We start from the raw sequence: 21,427 nt of genomic DNA on the forward strand, positions 1-21,427 counted from the left end.
TTGCGAGTTACAGCTTCTCAAATGATTTCTTTTCAGTATAAAATGAAAACACGGGCTGTTTTTGGCTGCTGATCAGAATAAATAAGTAATTTTAAAACATTGTGATGTTTTTGACATTTGACAGACCAAACGATCAGCACATTAATCAGCAATAAAATGCATTGTTAGCTGCAGCCCTGAGGCCCTGGGACGTGCTTTTGAATGTGGCTGTGCCCTATTATCAATTGCTTTCAGTGGTTTCGGCTGCGGCAGCTGCTCATCTCCTTCAACCAGCACACTTTGTGTTTTGGATGCGGCACATTGTCAGGTGTTTCCCTGGGTGTGTCGAGCTTTAACCACATTTCTGCAGCGCCTGGAGCAAGACACATTTTCCTGTTGAGCGTATGTCAACTTTAAGCATAGAATTGGCTATTTAACCTCTTCTTAAAGCACACACACACACACACAGAGCAGCCACCATCTATCTCCCAATTTCCCCACAGGGATCAATAAAGTATTTCTGATTCTGTTTCTCTCATTTGTTATTATTTCAACACCATCGCCATTACCTCGATAAACTGCTCATAAACAGAAACAGTCACGCTACTTTCCCACAGTACACCCTTACTCTGTGTATGGCTTTTATGGCACCAACCGAATTGCTTCAATACTATAAAGTATTGAAAAATGTCATGGTACAAAAATTTCAAAACCTAAGGAGTAAATCCCACCAGCATCATGGAGCCAATGAGCATGCAGCATGCTTGTACCAACATCTAATAATGCTGGTGATTGGCTGTGTAACATTGGTAGCTAAAACAGCCTCATTTGCATTTTCAGGCATCGAGATGTGATGATCTGGTGACATGCAAGTTCAAAAAGCACTCTCCTCACCTGGCCAAACAAACAAACAACAACAAAATAAAAAAAGCTTCAGAGTTCAAATGTCCCACTTGGTGTGAAAGCACCCTTGGCATGCAGGCAGATTTAACTGTGCACCACTAAACCCATGACTTCATTCAGATGTTAATCAATAGATGGACATAACAATGGAGCCCAATACACAACGACACAGTGAGGTCTATTACAGTGGCATTCACACTGCTCAATTTTAAAGATCATTTTCGCAATTTAATTATGGAATTTGATTTCAAAGCTGATGCACGCTCACCAGATAGTAGCAAATACCTTATTGTGATATAGCTACTACTATATATTTTTATATAACACTCATTTCACACTCATCCTCAGGCGTGGGAACCATGTGAGCCCTTGGCATGGAATAAAAGGCTTTTTTTCATTATTATTATAAAGAAAGAGGAGCAGAACACACCTGGCCTTTTTACGACACTCTGACTCCTAACAAAGAGCTGCGGTATTTGGTTGGCAGACTGCAGATTCTCAGAGTTTACATATTCAAAAAAATTGATCTAAAAATAGCTTCCTACTGTTTGCTCTGACATGCTGAACCTGAGTTTGATACTGGAGAGCAGAAAAGGATGAGACAGAGATATGACCTCACCTCAAAGAGGAAATATCTGCTGAATTCGGAGCAATGTTTTGTTTTCCACTGTGACAAATGTACTAGCAACTGGCTGTCTGACGTTTTGGTTGTTAGACCGAACAGCAGATTGGATGCACTGTAGACTATTCAAGAGACAATTTCTTAAATTGGCTCCAGCGGCTCTGATGCAGAGCAGAAAGAGAAGGGTGTGTGACAGACAGAGGGCAATTACTCCAACAGTATGTCTGCTCTATAGAGGCAAAATCATAGGCTGTCAAGACTCAACTTTCCGGTCTGCGCTGCAGCTGTGTTAATGCAGCGAACCCGAAGAAATGCGAATGTGAGCATGAACGTCAGCATGAGTAGCATCGGTTCATGTCAATTTTCCCACGATATGAACAAATGTTTAATTCATCCTCTCGGCTGCCTCGCTGAATCTCTTGAAACGCCGACATGCCGGCTTCTCTCCCTCGTCGTTAGACCAGAGTCAGACATGACTTGCAAACACTTTGAAGCAGGTTATTTTAGGAGGCGATCCCAAACAGAGGTTGTTCATTTACTTTGGTCTGAACCAAAGAGGAAAAGTTCACTTTGCGGCAGGTTCGGATGTGTTTGGTTTAGTGAAACAAGGCTGTGTTCAACATCTGCATGTTGGAGGAATCTGATCATTTTCCTTGGTCTCAGTGCAGTTATTTGGTGGCACGCAAATTTGTATGGCATCAGTCCTCAGCCTGGCCATATAAACTGAACGACTCATGAAGCAATAAGCAAAATGGGCTGCAATATTAATTCACTGTGCGGTCACTGTTTCCACAGTTTTGTGGGTTACTTTTAAAGGAGGAAACAGTGAAGAGCTGGAACAAGCCACTCCTAACAGTCTTGTTCAAACAGCACACGTCGCATCACTGCGTCTCGTAGTAAATCCAATCTTTTCCATTTTAGAAAGTGCATCACTGTGTCAGTCAAAATGCTTTGATGCTGACACTTTCTGTGGCATTGCTTTGACACGCACCTGTCCTATTTTTGACGTGATGGGCTGGGAAATCCCCTCCGGTGGGATTTACTTTAATGTAGGATTTTCTCTCTGAGGTCAAAATGGCCAGAGCAGCATTTCTGCCAGGCAGCCGTGCAAATTCATAGCTCAATTTAAGTGGAATAAAGTGAATTTTTACAAGTTTGGCTTGAGCAAAGAAGCATGTTTTCATCCCAACTGGGAATCATGTTTCTGGAATCGCTCCTCATGATGTTCATGAGCTGGTTCTCGACATTCAGTGGCTTACTCAAGGACACTTCAGCAGGGTGGATATTTGCCAAAATGGAGGTTAAAGCTGACGTTCTTCCAGCTCAAAGATGGTCTTTCCAAACCCTAAACCGCCCTACTCAGATCTGCAGTCAGGCAAGAAACCGCAAGGCAAAAGATGTGAAGAGCTTGGGGGGGGACACCAAAGGACGACAGTGACGTGTGAGTGAGCGCTAATGAAAGCAACATGTTCAATTTGGACATCAACAGCTGCTTCAGCGCATGGTTTGCGATGGGGGAATGCAGGGTAGAGACCAGGGGAACTGCATCTTAAAAACATGCCAGTTCTTCAAAAGCTGAAGATGTGACCCACATCAGCATTTGATCGAGCTGCGGCGCAAACAAACACCGCACTGTACGGCTGAGAATGGCAGCTGCAGCATATAGAAACTTCAAGGAAATACCCACTCTCAGATCTTTTATGGCAGTTAGATATCGTCATTCATGATAAAATGAACCAACTTTTCCTAAACCTGCCTCATCTATCTCTTCCAGAGTTCCTATATTTCTCACAGCCCTTGCTCAAAGTCAGTAATTCTGTCTCATTTGCATGGAAGCTTCCTTTATACCATATTGACTCACGTAATGCCCAGGTAACGATATAACCCAACACTCACTTAACCAGAATTCTGTTATGCTTCAAATTCTTCAAAGGGGGATTGAGTTATGTTAGATGAGCCCGGACGCATGTCCCTTTACTGCCTCATTTGTTTGATTTTTTTTATTTTTCTTAGTCGTACCGTAATGTAACTTGCCAAAATACAGTCGGTAGTCATCCAACCAGAAGTACTCAGTGTTTTGCGATGTTTTGCCACAAGAGGAAGCCAATGGCACTGGGATGCATGTCATATTTACCAAGAGAGGTACCAAGGTGATTCGCTCGGAAAACTATAGAGGTAAAGTACACTACTCACAAAAAGTTAGGGATATTTGGCTTTTGGGTGAAATTTATGGAAAATGTAAAAAGTTCATGCTACAGTGATATTATATCATGAAAGTAGGGCATTTAAGTAGAAGCATGCACTGGTGATTTCCTCATCTCAAACAATTTCTTGAAACAAAAGCCAACAACAGTGGTGGATATACCACAACAAAAAATGTCAGTGTCAATAACTTGTCATGTGCCCTTGAGCATCAATTACAGCTGGACAACGACGTCTCATGCTGTTCACAAGTCGACTTATTGTCTGCTGAGGCATGGCATCCCACTCTTCTTGAAGGGCGGCCCTCAGGACATTGAGGTTCTGGGGTACAGAGCTCCGAGCCTCTACACGGCGACTCAGCTGATCCCATAGGTTTTCTATGGGATTCAGGTCTGAGAAAGTGCAGGCCACTCCATTTGAGGTACCCCAGTCTCCAGCAGCCATTCCCTAATGATACGACCTCGATGAGCTGGAGCATCAAACACCGGATGTGAATTTTGCCGTTGAACTCCTTGTTAGAGAACAGCAACTTGTGCAAAAAGTACTGAAACATTGAACAGTTGGACATGTGCATTCAAAAGTTTACAGAAGGTCACATTAAGTTCACCTGTAAAGGTTATAATGCATTTTAGGTTCATCCTGAAATTTCATGTTTATGTCTTGTGGCTACACTGCATTATAGTCAATAACGGCTACTATGAGTAGACGAATTGGTATCTCTAAAGTTGTGCAACGCTGGTGCAAAATGGTGGTTGGTTTTCTAAAGCCCTGACGAAGACCTACATTGGTCGACACATGTTGGCTTTTTAAATAATTTAGCCCAGTGGTTACCAAACCAGCCCTCAAGCCCCCCTGTCCTGCAGGTTTTTGTTCCAGCTCTACTCTTGAACACCTGACCCATTGAAGGCCCATGCACCTTGACGCATGCCAACCAATCAGTATGTAGCCCTTAAAATGGATCAGGTGTGAAAGAGTAGAGCTGGAACAAAAACCTGCATGGCAGAGGACTGGGCTGGGAACCACAGATTTAGCCACAACAATAAAGGCTTGTTAATATTCCCTTCCTTGTTGTCACATATCCTGATATTTGGAGTGCCTGGATCGCCTTCTTAAGTACTCTGTTGGTACAAAATGGTGAATTTTGAAAGAAGCCCTTGGAGGAACTGGCACCAAAACCTGATCTTCAACATCGTCTGCTATCAAACTACACAGCAGCTAATGGAAATACCTCAACATTACGTGAAAGTTGTCTATATTTGATCAGTTATCCACTGGAATAAGCAAAACACACCAGCAGGCAATAAAATGGGCCCAAGACTGCAACGAATACCACCAGCAGGCGTTTTGTGAGATGGTGGAAAAGCAGCGCTCGTTAAGTGGAGGATGTGACTGAGAACAGCCTTTAAAAAGGGCCGTAATGAAAACAAACTGTTCGCTGCGGACGCCCCAAGTTGACAGCAGCTGTTATATTGTGACGGCTGAGAGACGGGCCACAGAATATAGAAGCAGAGGAAGTGGGGCTGAGAGCTGCGTTTGAATCGGTCGGGGAGTTATGCGCGTCGGGCCCACTCATCTGCCCCGGCGCAGACAAACGCAGGATTGTTAGGTCTGTGTCGACCGCTCACTGAGAGCTTACTGTCACGACGGTTAAGTCAAGTCACGTGGTGAACAGAGACCCGGCGATGTGTTTAGAGACAATGGCCCCCGAGGCAGTATTGACATTACCAGAGCAGCGGCGCGGAGAGCTACAGTTGGCCCGCCTCGGCCCCCATAACCTCAATACAGAGTTTAAAAGCCTCTTTTAAAGCAAATGCATTTTTTTTTTTTTTTTTTACATGGAGGCAATAAACTCGTCGCCACACACAGTTTGCTTTCTCTGATTTCTCTGAGTAATGCTGCTTTATTGCATTCACACACATTCTATCTGACCGCTGCAGGGGGCGGGTAATTACCAACAGCTACCGGCCACATGCTGGGTGATTTTCATAATTTATTTGCTAATTTCGAAATGAGATATGAAGTGAGATATGACTCACTCAAAGGCACTTGCGCTTTATATAAATGATGGCTGGTTGTCTTCATACAGGGTTCCAAAATGATGTCAAATGTAAAACTACGTGACTTTTAGGACTAAAATAACCATAAATGTGTTTTTTTTTTTTTTCCTTTGACCAAAATTTTAAGCACACATCAGATTCAGGGGTATCATTTAAGTTTGTTATTCTGATTTATTACGTGAACATAACCTTAACACCATGAAAAATAGTTTGGTGAATGAGAAAAAAATATATAAGCTGACACTGTTCTATAATATTTAATGACTTGTCCCGGGAACTTTTCAGGTATTCCATGACCTGCAGGAAGCCTTTCCATACAAATTAACACTCATATATTCTGCTCTCTTTTAAAAAGCTTCCTCTTTCCAGTTGTGCCTATTGCCAAAATGCATCTCTGAAACACAGCAAAGCAGGCAGAGACCCAGTGTGCGGTAACTTCTTACCGTTTAATGACTCAATTTTCTCCCGAGCGCCTTAATCATTACACCCTCGCCTACAGGAAACCTGTTTTGACAGGTATCTTGGCTCCAGGCCACGAAATGCGTAATGTCTGCCACTTTCCTGGAATCCAACATCTGCAATCCCTCTTTGTCAAATTGCTTTTTTGATTTCAGGATTTTAAAGTAAGCGGCATGCGTGGGAAGGGGAGTTATGATTATTATTATTATTTTTTTTTTTTAGAATTATTATTATTTTTAATCTGATAATTGTGGCTGATGTCGAGCTCAGCGTGGAGCCGGATCCTGCAGAGGTTCTGATGCCGAGCGATCTCATTTGTGAAGTCAGTGCCTGAGTGATTCTCACGGGACAGCTCATTGGGAAATGGGTTTAAGAAGCTGAGCCAGTGAGAAGCAAGGTAGGCATTAACACGAGCCAAAAGTCTGATGCTGGTACTTTTTGTTTCTGGCTGCACATTTGTCTTCCCTAATGGCAACATAGTGGTTATAATGGTCTCTTTCCTGTAAAAAAAAAAAAAATACAAAAAAAAAAAAAAAAATACAAAACATGCAATTTGGCTGCGATCAAACTGATCAAAGCGGCCGTGGAAATTGTGGATCTACCAGCTGCTGGATGAGAAAGTTATAGGGATTTGTTAAGTCTTAGTGGTTTTCAACAATAACCTCTGTTGTCATTATGCTGCCATGCAAACTATCCAGAGTTCATTGACCACACCCATCGCAAAGCCTCGCAGAAACAGGGTGTGTTAGAGGATCAGCAGATTAGCAGGTGATTCCTTTCTTCTGAAATGGACAGGAATTCGTCCCTCCCAGCACACACACGCACGCACACACACACACACATACACGTCAGATATCAAAGATGACTCAAATATACACACACTGTAAATCCCTCCCTCGCACCCACAGATTTGAATCATAATGGATGTGATTCAAATTGGTATTGAGGATTCAAATGTAAGAGCACACACACACACACACACACACTTCTATCAATCTTCCGGAGCTTCATTTTGATGATTTCAGCAAAGCCTTGGAATTTCCAAACCCGTGTGCTGAGCTTGTGCAAACCCCGGCGACACCGCTTAAACATTGACAAGAGTCATCCTCCTCGAGTCGAAGTCTAATACCAATAAAATGTACTCATAAGCAGCTTAAAAGTTGTACATTACACAAAGAGGCCTCCCAAAGTGTGTCAAAACGACTTCCTGAAACCTATTAAAGGACGGCGCGGAGGGCCCTCTCTGGGATACCGAGATACATTTTGCACCACAGAGAGGATTCATGTTCAGTCCCTGCTGTTTTCACAACTCGCTCCCCGACTGTTCCTCCGGCAGCCCCTTTTAACACACGAGCGGCATTTCGGCCCGGAGGTCAGAGAACCGAGCTTATCAGCAGAAGGCCGCCACTTTGAATCCTGGAGATAGCTGGTCGAGTCTACATGAGGAACGTCAGTGGGAAACGCTGTCCGATCCTTTAAATGTCCAACTTTTCCACAGTGCCCCTCAGCAAGGCCCTGAATCCCCCTTCACTGCAGTGGAGCAGAAGCAGCAGTGAATGCCCCGGTGCAAATGAATGATAACAGTTCAAAATATCTAAAGCAGGTGTTTTCAAATTTGTTCATGCTCTGGTCCTCCAGGTTGACTTTGTTGAGGGGATTTTGCCCAAGGGACCCTGTTATATAAAAACATTTTAGTGTGAGTTAACTATTAAATTGTTTAAATTTCATAACTGAACACCGACAAACGGATTCAACGTGTTAAAATGATCAGCCATGCATCTTTTGTGTAAATAATCCCTAGTGATTTAAACTGCCTCTTGGCCAGGACTCCCTTGAAAAAGAGGTTTTTAATCTCAATGGGATATTCCTGGTTAAATAAAGGTTAAATAAATAAAAAACTACAGTGAAGTTCAACTATTCCTGATTTTGCTTAAGACCCCCTGAAAGCCCCTCAAGGATCTCTGAGGGTCCCCAGGCCCAACTTTGAAAACCACTGCCTTTTAAACTCACCCAAGTGCCCCTGAACAAATGAGCAAAGCTTAATAAACCATTACTACAGTGGAAATCTTCAGTGGTCAGCAGCAGATATGAAGTTCCCAGGTGTGGACAGTAACAGTGTAAAGGGGGTATTCCTGAAAAAGCAGTGCACATTCTGAGAGTTTTGTCAGAAATTAAGTGCACCAGCGTTTTTTTTTTCGTGTACTTGGGGATCTTTCAGTGGCATAAAGCAACAGTAAACAACAGTAAACAAACAATGCTTGCATTTAAAATCTTGTGCATGAACAAACTGAGCCCCACACCTGTGGTAGAAACAGCCGCCACCAGCCCAAATGTGGGGAACTTTTTATCTGTTTGTCTGATTAAATAAACCTTTTCCGTCTCGCCGGCTGAATCCAACTGTACTGTGAGCTTGTTGTGCCACATGAACCATTTTAGCGGATACCCAACCAACCAGAGTTTCCTTTCTGCACCAAAAAAAAACATTTGGACATCTTTTGACCCGGCACAAAAGAAAACATTAGCAGCTTCCCATCCCGGCTATGATGAAAAAAAAAAAAAAAAAAACCTCCTCAAGACTATCTTGCTCTTGCAGATTCTTGGTTTCACGTCTTCTGTGCGGCCACTTCCTCGCACAGGGCCGACAAAAACAGAGACACTGTGCAGACTCCCGAAATGAAAAGAGAGGAAGCGTCCCTGGCGTCAGTTTGACAGGGACACTGAGACAAGACATCAGAGGACAATGAGGATCAAAGGAAGTGGGCCGGCTCGACTTATTTAGCCTGAGGCATCTTGGGAAACGCACACTGAGCGTGTCTGCATGCGGCGGTCATGTCTGCTGCTGTAATCAGGGTCCACTGGAGAACTGCATGAGCACAAAATGCATGGACAGGAGCATATCTTTGTTCCCAGGGCCCGATATTCCTACGGGTCAGGTTGTTATATACATCATTCTCAAACATCAAATCAGAGATTATTTAGTGAAGGCCTGGGGACATGAGGGCAGACCGCAGCCAGATTAGAAAAAGACAGATGCCTGAAAAAGACGGCTGAGGTGCAGACAAAGGGCAGCTGTAAAGTAAAAAGTCTGACAAGGTCAATGTTGTTTCCAAATTTACTTTACTTTCTTGATTTGATGTATTTCCTATAAAAAAAAATGGACCAAATTAGACCAAACCCTAACCCCGACCCAAGAGGATCGCAGTTTGGGAGAGAAAGGATGAGGATGACAGAGGATGTTTAAAGATTTGTGAAGGTTTTATTGGTTGAAAGTTTAATTTATCTCCATGAGTGCAGGATGATGTCACTATTAAAGATACGACAGGAAGCAGAAGTCATGTGAGGTCATTTCATGGGGGCTTTTAGTCTCCTCTGTCAGATCTCAATTAGAAAACAGCCACTGTTAATGCAAGCTTCGACTAGTCATCCTGTCTAAGTGTGCCAATTTGATGTTTTTAACGATAAAACCAGAAAAAACTATTATCTAAAGACGAAATCCATCATGTGTCGCAAGCAAAACGGCGTGTCCCCAGTCACAAACAGCAAAGACATTAACCATGTTCAACTCTGTTTACAAGCTGTACCTTTACAAATGCAATCAGCTGTTCACAGCCACAAAGAGCGAAAGGGTCACACTTGTAGAGTCTGTTTTTTTTTTTTTTTTTTTCATATTACTTCAAATTTACATGCACACAACCTTTTCAGCCGCACCGCCTGCGTCAGTGTGTGCCACAGGGTGTGCTCATCTTTATTTAGAGACTCAACCCCAACCTGCTGCAGGACACGCTCGTATTTCTGTATAATACCTGCATTTTTTTTAGGGCATTTAGCTGACCTTTTTAATCCAGAAAAAAAAAAAAAAAAAAGCAATAGTAAGAAGTGCAAAGGTCAGGGCTGTAAAACGCCGGCAATCGCTGTACCAGCTATTCCTGTGTCACTTGAAAACATGAGAGAAGTGCTAAAGAGTGCAGGATTAACAAGGGTCAAAGTTTCCTCGGAGCAAAGCTACCTAATGAGCAACCGGCTGAGCCAAACCAAGGCAACGCCACTGCAGGGGAACCAGCAGGAAAAAAAAAAAAAAATAGGAAAAAAAAAAGGGCGCACTCTTGTTTTGAGTTTTATACAAATATAGAACTTCTTCATGGTTGAGTCAACAGCATTAATCTCTCTTGACTTGTAGCTTGAAGCAAAGCATCACAAAGTAAGCAGGAGAGACTGTCACTATAGCTTTTTTTTTTCTTTTTTTTTTTTCCATCTAACCTATATTCAGACTCCACAAAAACACAAGAACCGACTCCACTGGAGGAGCAGCTATCGTGCCACGGCCACCCAGACCTTTTCCTTAAAATATTACCCGGCCTTCAACACCCAAAACAACCGACCAAAGCAGCTTTGACATGCTCGGTGACAGTGTTTGCTGCCGATCCTCCGGCGCGGCAACAGTACAGGCCTTGTATTGTACAGTGAGTGAGTCTAACCCCATAGCACGAGGCCTTGGGTTTCAAAGGTCACCAACACGTGATCCTGCTGGGATCAGGAGGCGAATGGCTGCACTCTGCGTTGCCACGGTTACAGCCCCTGCCACCATAATGATGGGTTGGGTCCATTTGCATGTTTACATGACGGTAACCAGGGCTAAATCACCAAACGGCAAGAGTTATGCGCTGGCGAAGCCTTGCACCCGCTGCTGAGCCAGAGAGAAGCGGATGCAGGAAATAAAGGATTACTGTTAAAACAAAGGGACTAATCATTACGGCTGACAATCTAACAATAACCTCTGCGGCTATAAATAAACAGCGCTTCCACTTACAGAGCCTAATAACTTTACAGCACTCAAATACAAGGATATAAAGTACTTTTACTTATGGAATTTACTAGCACATTTACTAGCAAATGCATTTTACTTTCACTATTAAGTCAAACGTATTCTGCTTTTCCTTCGCTATAAAAGGACAGATAAGAACACAGAAATATCTGCACATTAACTCAATAATTTTGCCTCCAGTTCATGAAGACAGTGGCTTTAACCCTTGTACGCCTTACTGTTGGTCACAGGTATTTTTTTGTCATCTTGGAAGTGAAGTTTATTTTACTGTTGCGCTCATTCAGGTCACTGAGTGAACGTCTAAAATGTAAAATGCAAAAAAAATACATTCACTTCCTTGAAAATTGACTAATGGCTGTTTTCTGTTGTGGCTGACAAACTCCAATATTCGCTCTCCACTTTCACTCCGGCGAAAGATGATCTACTGGAGAACAGGGACTCGAGCCGGCAGCTGGTGGCTTGCCAGGGAGGCTGACGGGGCAGACAAACCCCTCGGACACGGTCCAAATTTGCCAGCGTTTGGCCGTCCAGGCCTGGCCTCGCAGCAAGAGCTGAGTCATGACAGCAAGATCACGCTCACACCCGTTTACGTGCCTTTGAGTGAGAAAACGATCCCCTACCTGCTCACTAAGGGCACAGCAAGCCACTTGGGGTAAGACAGTCAGCTTTATGCTCAAAATGAAAGTGGCTGGTGGCAGGTCTGTGCGATATGATGTGATATGTATCACAAGACGAGAGAAAAATGTTGATAGAGAATTTGCTGTCTTTTCTATCGCTGTTCATGGTAGTATTTTAAAGTTACGTCACTGAGTCGGAGCTCCAAGTCGTCTTTGAATGCACCATTAACCAAACTCCCTGCAACAGACAGGACTCTGCCTGACCAGGACACAATCAGGAACCTAAAAAAAAAACTTACAGAAAAAACCACGAAAGGCAGGACAGGGAGAGAGAAAAGGGACGAGCCACATGGACGGCTGGGAGTGTTGAAAGCAAAAGCAAGCCTCAGTTCTGTGTCAATGTCACTTCCAAATAAAACGAGAAAAGAAGAAAGTGCCTAGTATTTTGTATTTAGGTCAAAGAATTATCAAAAAGGAGTCATGGCGTGTGTGGTTATTTTCTAAAGACATTTTTTTTAAAATCAAATTTGCAGAAAACATACTATATTGTGATATATATCATTATCAAGATGCCAAAATACACATATCGCGATAGACGATTGTGTCCATAATCGCACAGGATTGTAGTTTGTTGTAGGGATGCAAGATATATCGATATCAGGTCGATACTGTGATGTGAGACTAGATATCATCTGGGATTTTGGATAGCGTAATATCATTTGAGTTTTCTGAACTTAACAGATTGTCGTATCATTACTAACGATTGTTTGTTGAAAATCTGTGTTAATTGTTTGTGAAAGCACCAATAGCCATCCTTACAGTATCGGCGCAATACTGACGTTGAGGAATTCAATCAAAAATATCGTGATTCTGTCCATGTCGTCTTGCTCTTGTTTAAGATCCATAAAAATGTGGTCTTTTATGGCAAAAACACGGATAAAAATACATTAAAGCAGAGGTGATCCTTTCAAAGCAAGACTTTACTTTGCGTCTTAGACTTTGATCTTAACGGACACTGAGAGTCGAGATGAGCTCATTCTGACTCTGTTGCATTTATTCCTTTAATGCGGTTCATCTGGAAAGGTGAGAACGATGCCAATCGAACTTGGGTGGGCCTCGATAATCCGTCTCTCGGTCCTCTGCCAGGAGAACAGGAGGAGAACAGTTCCTCGCGAGTGAGAACGTAATCGGAACCGCCGAGAGGAAACGACCCCTAAATTCGAGGCTTTATGGGTATTAAGAGGCAGATGTTGATATCGGATAGGCAGCAGCTACTCATGCTCGCAAAGCTTGGCGTCACAAAACGGTGAAGTTTGACTTAAGATGACGCGAGGTGAGGTGAAACGTCTCCTCAAGCACACGAGCCGATGAGCGCATTTCACGGCTCCTTGATGAGCGGACGGGAACACCGCGTGGGCTGAAGTTACACGGACCGGAATCAGATTTGCTTCGACTTCCCCAAACGCCAAAATCTCTCACCTAGCACGACGACAGGTAACTAAAACTGTTGGCTTGTAACTGGGCAGAGTGAATTAAAACGAACCAAATCCAAAACTGCAACATGGAAACTTTTTTCACTACAGTTTAGACGGACAACAACAACCCCAAACTGTCAGGATCTGTGTTTCCATCAACATATTTTTATTCGCATTTTGAAGTATGGCATGAGAAAGGTTGATGGAAGTGGCAAAATTCATAAACTTTTTTTGTGAAACTCAATTTCAGAAAAAGGTTTTTAAACTCACTTAAGGTGGGGTTTTTTTTGCCATTTTTGAAAAATAGTTAATGTGCTAAATGGGAGATGGAAACACTTGATTCCCATGAAATATGGACCGCTGACCGCTCAATACGTTTTTCACCTCTCTGCGTCCAGTGGTTCAGTTCCTATGGGTAGCAGTTCGTGTTAGCTTAGCATAAAGACTTGAAGTCAATGGGAGTCATTAGCCTGGCTCTGCCAAAGTGAAAAAAAAAACTTTACAGCAGCTCTGAAGCTGTCTGATTTATACAGTGTATCATGTGGATTTGAAATAAACATCTCGGATTTAAAAAAACAAACAAACAAACAGCAGTTTCAGGCAAAGTTACATGGTGGAACTATAACCACTGAACACATTTATCCTTCCAATACAATAATTTGGAGTTGCTGTAAGGTTTATTTTTTTCACTTTGATGAGGCTAGGCTAACGACTCCCATAGATTTCAAGTCTTTATGCTAAGCTAACATGAATTGCCACCCGTAAGAACCAAAGCACTTGATGTAAAGAGGTGAAAATGGTATCGAACGTCTTGTCTCAGTATGAATAAGTCCGAAAAAAGGGTATTCTGCCCAAAACTTTTGAGCTCTGCTTTAAAATATGCGAAACATGTTAGATGGAAAGCCAGCTGTTGTGATCGCAGCACCGCATGGAGACCAAAGAGCAGGGAGCGAGCGCCCGGTGCGAGGTGGCCGGGCTCGCAGACGCTGAGTAAGGTGACACTCTGCAACGCGGCCAACAGAGACGGCGGCCTGCTCAGTGTGGCAGCACTAATGCAGCTCACGTTGCACTAATTACAAAAGGCTGATGGGGGAGCGAGCGAGGTCCCAAACCTGCGCCACCATCAGAATCACCCCCACCCCCTCCGCCCAGAAACAAGATACGTCTGCGCCCTGCCGTCCCATCATCGCCGGTGATGACGGAGGAGCCACTTTCAGCCGCGGCCACGTCCCGGCTGCAGGGTGAAGAGGTGACGGGACGGGCCTGGAGGTCAGCGAGACCGTCCGCTTACCTCTCACCTCACCATCGAGGAATTTTCCAGACTTCATGAGAATAAAAAAAAAAGAAGTCTTATTTCACTTTGAAACTTTAGACACAAAGAAGAAAGCCACCCTGCTGATTTAAAACGCTCAGTAAAGTTAATTAGCTCCTAAAAAATCAATCATGCAGGTCCGCTAAGAGGATCAATAAAGCCATCCTGTTTTTTATAATTAACAGTGGTAGCAGTAAAGAGGGGCCTATTCGATGGTTCCTGAGGTAACAGTCCATGACTTTCCACACCTAAATTAGAGATCAGTGGAGACCTGAGCATTTTCTTCCTTTGTGGTTTGTTAATGCTGATATCCATGGGGCTGAAAACCAAATTCTACAGCAGGGGTGTCAACCTCAGCCACGAAAGGGCCCGTATTAAAAATATCACAACAAATCTGAGGGTCAATCCCTATTTACTGAATTTTGATCAAATTATGCCGTGTAAAAATAATGCCTCATGCACAAGTATGAACTTTACATGAAGCGTCCCTCCCCAAAAATGTCTCTCTAGAGCAAAACAAGGATATCTAAAACCAACCTGATTAGGGTGGAAAATGACATGGAGAGAGCCCAGTGCATCCCTCCTTTGTTCTGCCATAATTTAATGTATCTGCAAGCCGACGCTGAACCCTCGGCAACTACAAATATTTCATCACAAGGACTCAAAAATAACCAGATAACTGATAATTCTGCTGCGGAGAAATCTATGGAAATCTATGGAACCAGGCCAATATTAATAGAAGATGAAAACTGAGCCACGGACCTGATCTGGCCGGCGGGGCTCGACTTTGACATGTGTGTGACATAAGCTGGAAAATGCCATTTTGTGACCTATTTGTGAACTCATATGTAAACCCATCTTGAAAAAAAAAAAATCCCTATCTTTCCTTACAGCTGTAGAGAATTTATCAAACAGCCTGGCTTTCCATGTTGGAAATACATAATATTCCAGTGCTTCCTTAACCGGTGGGAATAGTGCAGTTAACCTGTGGCTCTTCCTCTCCATGTAAATTGTTTGTCAGTTTATACTTTACTAAAAGGAACTGGAAAGCCAAAGTGCCATGTCATTCACCTTCCCATGTAAGCGATAATGCAAGTAATAATTTGAGCCTCGCACCTCAATTTCTTCTGTTTTATACAGGAAATAAAATCCCACCTCTGGGCCTTTTGGTGACAGTGCTCTATACAAGCCAACGTGCCCATATTAACTTTAAAAATCTTATTATCCAGTACACAGAAGCATGTATACCCATACTAATCTTCAAAATATTCAATTTACTCGTGTATATGGGGATATTTGTACTGTAAATAGATAAAGGGATATGAACTGCTTGAATAAGATCCAACACATGACCCATTATCCTCAGGGAAAAGTTACGGCAAGGGGCCACATTTGTCGGACCAAAAGCCGAGCTCCTACAGGCTTCTGATGCTTAATTACATTTAACCAAACACCAGTTACTTGAATTCCTACATGCAGCCGCAGGTCGTGAGGCTGCACTATCCGCTTTCCAACTCCGGAGGCAATAACACCGTCCCAGGGAAATAAAATCATGCAACTTCCCCAATAATAGTAAAGTGTTACTACTGTTGAAGATAATTTCCTGAGGGGACTTCGATCCCTGATCTTTTACTGCCAGCAGGATGACGACTCCGGAAGAGCGGCTCAGTTGGACGGGAATCATTTTCTGCATGACATAATGGAACTAAGTATATGTCAGCTTACTGATAAAACACAGGTATGGACAGGGAGGAGCAAAGGTTCAAGTCCTTTCAGAGACGGACACAGAGAGCCGGTTTCCACCTTCACAAAAAAGAACTAAGAGCAATATTAGAACTAGAGCAAATATTCCTATCCCCATGAGAATAATACAGTAGCATTACTGGACACTAAAAAATATATTGCGAATTAAAATCAGATATTAGAAACTCACAGTGGAGTAACACAAGCACAAAATATGTTCTTACGGGGACATCACAGGAATATGAAAGTGATACCACAGGAGATAAAAATACCATTATGCACAATCAAGTCATTATAAGCTCACTAGTGAGCACCACAAAAACACTTTGAAATCCCTCTGGAACATTACAGTGAAACCACAGGAGGTATTAAGCAATACAAGGCCACTGGAAACTCAATACTTAAGCTATCACACAGACAACACTGAGTCCCTCTAGGAATGGAATAGTCATTTTAGGGCAGCTTTAGCCAGACAACAAGCCCAGTCCTTCCTCTTCTAGCACAGCAAGCATTCAGAGCTCTTATATAATCATGCAACAGCATTCAAATGACAGCGGTCTGTGAGCTTATTCAGTGCATACAGCCTCCCGATGGCACATTATCTCCTGTCATTGCCGGGCCCTGTTGCAGTGGCCAAAGCAATAACCTTTTGTTGTTTTATGCAAGGCATGTCCATTGATTCCTCCCAGGCACAGCAGCAGTGAGTCTGCAGGCCGCAGTCATGCTATATTGTGAATTCCGGCGTATTGGCGCTGCTATTCAACGCAGCCTTGCATGCAATATACGCACCAGTGAATTCTCTATGCAGCCGCCAAGGTCTGTCCGTCTGTCTCAACTCCCTCTAATATAATGAGGTTTGTGTTGCTAAATCCCTCGTCCGGATACTTGCTGCTCTAGCTCGTCTGGGCAAGACCTCACACCGAACTCAGTAGGAAAAAAGCCGACAATTTAAAGTCGCCCCGCTTATCAGCAAGGCACACACGCCATAAAATATGACCCAGCATATTTTCTGAATCGGTAGACACTGCTCTTTAATTCGGCTTTCATATAATCTACTAAGCGGCATCGGATTTCAATAAAACCACAACTTTTCTGGATGGATATGCCGCTGGTTCTCGCTATCTTCTCCCACGAAAATAGATCCATGAGAGGCAGCGGCAATTCAACTCTAAAAGTTAAAATTGTATTATTTTGTGAGAAGTTTGAAGGATAATACAGAAGCCGAATTGAAGAGTGACTTTCAAGGATTCATAAGACGTGATGAAGCATATTTTGGGGGGGATGTGCCTTCGCGAATAAGCCGAGGAAGGTTAAACTGGTAGGGATTTTAAATGGAGTCTGGTGTGACGGTCTCTCTGCACGGGGAGACGCAGCTCAGCGAGGCTACATAAATCCCAGCACCGATGCTGTTGTCAAAATAATCGAATTCCCCATCGCTGAGTGCAGAAATGATTGAAAAGCGGGTGCCGGTGTCGGCTGCAAAGAAGCTGCGTTGAGTTCCCCAGCGGGTGGAGGATCCTCGGCCACCGCGGAGCGATTTGTTGACGGTTTTCCAGCAGGAGAAGCTACACTGTTTTGACACACTGTTATTTTGTAGCCCGTCAGCTAACATCACCTTCCTATGTGGATAAAATCCTCCCTGTGCGTTCAAACAGCAGCCGGTGGAACCTACCTCGTTTTTGCGTTAAACTCGTAGGACTCCGCGACTTGTTGTTGTTTTTGCTTATTTTCGGGGGGGGGGGGAATGATGCAAAACAAAAGAAGAAAGTGCAAATGTCCCACAGTAGCCGTGCCGGGTCCGGGTGATCGCAGCTCCGGCAGCCTGGCCCACACTCTCCCCGCCCTGCAGCCTCCGAGTCCCGCAGCAGTCCTGGGAACTGGCCCGTGACGTCACACGCAGGGCAAACACAGCGTGTGTGTCCCGCTAGGGGGCGTTGTACGGGACATGCATGCGGATGGGGGTGTTACCTCCATGCCTGATTTACCAACAGAGCATGCACAGGTGCGTTAGGTAGAGCACCAGGTTCATGGGTGAATGGATTTTTTTTTTTTTTAAAGGTGCAAGAAATTCAGATTATTATTGACCTTATGCACAAATTGAGCCTCATGTGTCTGCAGCCAGGGCCGGCCCGAGGCTTTCTGGAGCCCTGGGGCAAGACCCAGAGAGTGGGCCCCTGTGCATCCTCTGACCTAAAAACCAGAAAAACCAGAAAACAAACGGCAACACAAGCACATTTGTGTAATAAGTAATGATTTCTGTGCGGTCACAGAGTCTCCACATGACGACCAAGCTGCACTTTGCAAACCAAAATTATTCATGGCATGAAACACTGGTGTCAGACCAACTTGGTAAATATTTTGCCTGATGTTTTTGTCAATCCAAGCCACCACCACACACACACAGACAATAATAATTATAATCAAGAAGAAGAAGATGATGATAAGGAAGAAGATTTTTTTATGTTCTTTCTCTCTTTCTGTTCTCCCTCAATCATAATAAACCAAAGGAAAGAAAGAAAGAAAATAATGAAATAACATAGCAGTTTTATTATTCCAGTGTTTCACATGGTATTTTATTTACACTTAATAGGATTGTCAGGTCAATCTAATCTGAAGTTTTATTGCTACCAGTATAAATATTATGAGTATCAACGTACATAACTGAATCCTATTGCTAAATCTGAAAATAAAGCTTTTTTTTCCATACTGAAAATCTCTGTTACAGCCACCTGTCTAATTTTCTGATCCTTTTTTTTTTTTTTTTTTGTGAAATAAACATGAAACCACCACAGCTCAGGTTCTGTTGATGCTGCAGTTCCTACCGGCTGCCAGTAGAGGTCACCATTAACTTCACTGTAAATTTTCCAAACAGAAATAATTGTTGTACGTCGCATGTACTTGAGCCAGTTGTCTTCAAATGCATGCAATTACCAATCAGTTTGCAGGTTTGTTACAGCAGCTGATTTAATTGATTTCTGATTTTCTCTTTTCTGAATTTTTTTTTTTTTTTTTCAGATTCCTTTTTTTCTGTTATTAACCGACAGGTTCGTCAACTTTTTCTGACTTTGTTTAGAAACTAAAAATAGAGCAGTCACTAATCACTGCCCATATGTATTGCCTCACAAAGCTGTCACTATTGGCTTATTTGACATTGAGCAGTAATGCCTTCAGGATGGATGGGGATTAGCTGGGATAATATCAAAGGCGACAGCAACACACAGGCTAAGCTCTCTGTAGTGTGGCACTCCCTGCAAGCCACAGCAGAGTGACAGATAAATGCCTAAAATATTCATCTTATGCTATTATTGTCATTTGCAGGCTATATGAGAAGCAAAAATATGCCAAAATAATGCAGTTTATGACTGGCGCAGTGTTTCTGAGGCCTTATCTGCACTGCACCTCCCAGAGATCGCCTGTCAGTCAAAACAATGTAGGAGGGACTTTAACGTCTTTCCTTGTGGATTTTCTGTTATAGAAGTTTTCTCTTGCTCACATCTTCTCCTTCCATTTATTGCAATTAAACTGGAAATGTAAAGCGCATCACTTCCTGTGCAGCAGGAAAGAGCTACCCAGTGTTTAAAGCAGCAAATGGAAACGATAAGTCTGCATCATATCAGTCAATAAAACAGACATTCCCAGTTGTTTCGCCTCAGATGTGGGAAGAGTGCACGACTATACCTGCTCCCAAATGACATAACAAAACACAATTCAAGGATCGTGAATCTTTTAGTGTCCAGTAACATAAAACGAGACAAGTCATCACTCCCTCCTCTCCGCTCTAAAGAAGTCACTCGACACCGGGCTGAAAGCTGATCCCGGCGGGCCGCCTGGCTTTCATTATCAAACCAGCTGACGGGCCGGGAGCCACATCTGCGCTCCCTTTCTGCACACAGATAAGAGGAGCCAGCTGCAGCCGTTTTGCATTAATATTTCTGTGAGCTGGGAGAGGCCGTCAGTGTCTTGCAAAAGGTGCCGCCACAACTACAGGTGCAAAAGTGTAGCATCCTCAAAATAATCCTCATCAGTCATGTCAGAAATTTTTGGCTGGTTTTAATTTGGCCATTAACTCTGCAAGTCATTTGAACATAGGGAACAAATTATGTTGAACTGCCACACATTAAAAAAAAAAAAAAAAGTGAAAAAAATCTTGGTAAAAGTTAAAATGCCTTTATTTTACATGGCAATTCTGAAAAAAAGAAAGAAAGAAAACAACATGTTGCCAAAGAACTGCCATGTGAAATAAAGGCATTTTAACTTTACACTGTTTTGGAAAGAGACTTCACTTTAGGATTTTCACCGAGACTATTTTCACCTTTGCAAAGAGTCTTTCATGGGTTGCAATGAGAAAACACCCAAAGTTTCCAAAGACCTCATGTTTGTGATCATCTGAAAGACCCAAGTGGCACTTAAACTCCGTTGTCTCCAAGTAATTTCATGAGGTTTCACACTAAGTGATGAGGCTGTACAAGGAAAAAACATACGAGAAAGTCATGATAGCAAGACTAAACCTACGTGTGAATTAGTAAGTCTCCTCCATCCCTCTGCACGTGCTCCTCTGTGGACGGCAGTGGCTTGGTGTCACTTTCTATCGATGCAGACTCAGTTTTGGAGTCGGTCGGAGCCGGTTTGGGCACAGCCTCCTAACACGGCCAACGCTCCCCACGACTGTGCAGACTGAAGCGGAGTCGTTAGGGCGAGGTGAGGCTGTCACAAATGGTTTGGGATTGCTTTCAGTTTGTTTGGCCAGGCTTCCCAAGCACAAGGAGCTGCATCAGTCCCCTTTAGCCCACAGTCTTTAGTGTCTTAGGGCTGATAATTGTAGCTGGGTCAAACCTGTGCTGAATGATTATGGAGGATGCCTCTTTTTGAGAACCTGTACCACTTTGCTGCACTGGTTTTAAACAGAGACCAATGGAGCAACAGTTAAAAAACATGGTACATTTATTTTGATGTAATTTCTGTGCTGTACAGACAAAAAGTTCCAATCTGTGCTTTTGATCAGGTCTCGACTCACTTTGCCACGTTTAAAATTTGAAATCCATAAATCATCATACAACCCTTTTTTCCCCAGTATGACATCTATCTGACAAGAATGAGCGCCTGCTTTTGAGGGCGTCAGCAGTTTCCCCGTTAAATTCTGTCTAAACCCAATGAGAATCTGCAGTGCAAGCGTTTCTCAAAAATAAAGCTACAGGAGAGGTTGTGCTGTATGCACTTATAAATGACAAAAAACTAT

The 21,427-nt window shown here is 43.1% G+C and overlaps 1 protein-coding gene across 1 annotated transcript in view; it reads right to left on the reverse strand.

Annotated features, from left to right (window-relative positions):
* Positions 1-18,068, reverse strand: part of myo6a (myosin VIa) — a 153,867-nt gene extending 135,799 nt beyond the window's left edge. The window contains exon 1 of the mRNA XM_030047151.1: positions 17,864-18,068. The gene's annotated coding sequence lies outside the window, so the exon portion shown is untranslated. The remainder of the gene's footprint in view (positions 1-17,863) is intronic.
* Between the last annotated feature and the right edge of the window lie 3,359 nt (positions 18,069-21,427).

The sequence above is a fragment of the Myripristis murdjan genome, chromosome 24 (assembly GCF_902150065.1).
Source record: "Myripristis murdjan chromosome 24, fMyrMur1.1, whole genome shotgun sequence".
Classification (NCBI taxonomy): domain Eukaryota; kingdom Metazoa; phylum Chordata; class Actinopteri; order Holocentriformes; family Holocentridae; genus Myripristis; species Myripristis murdjan.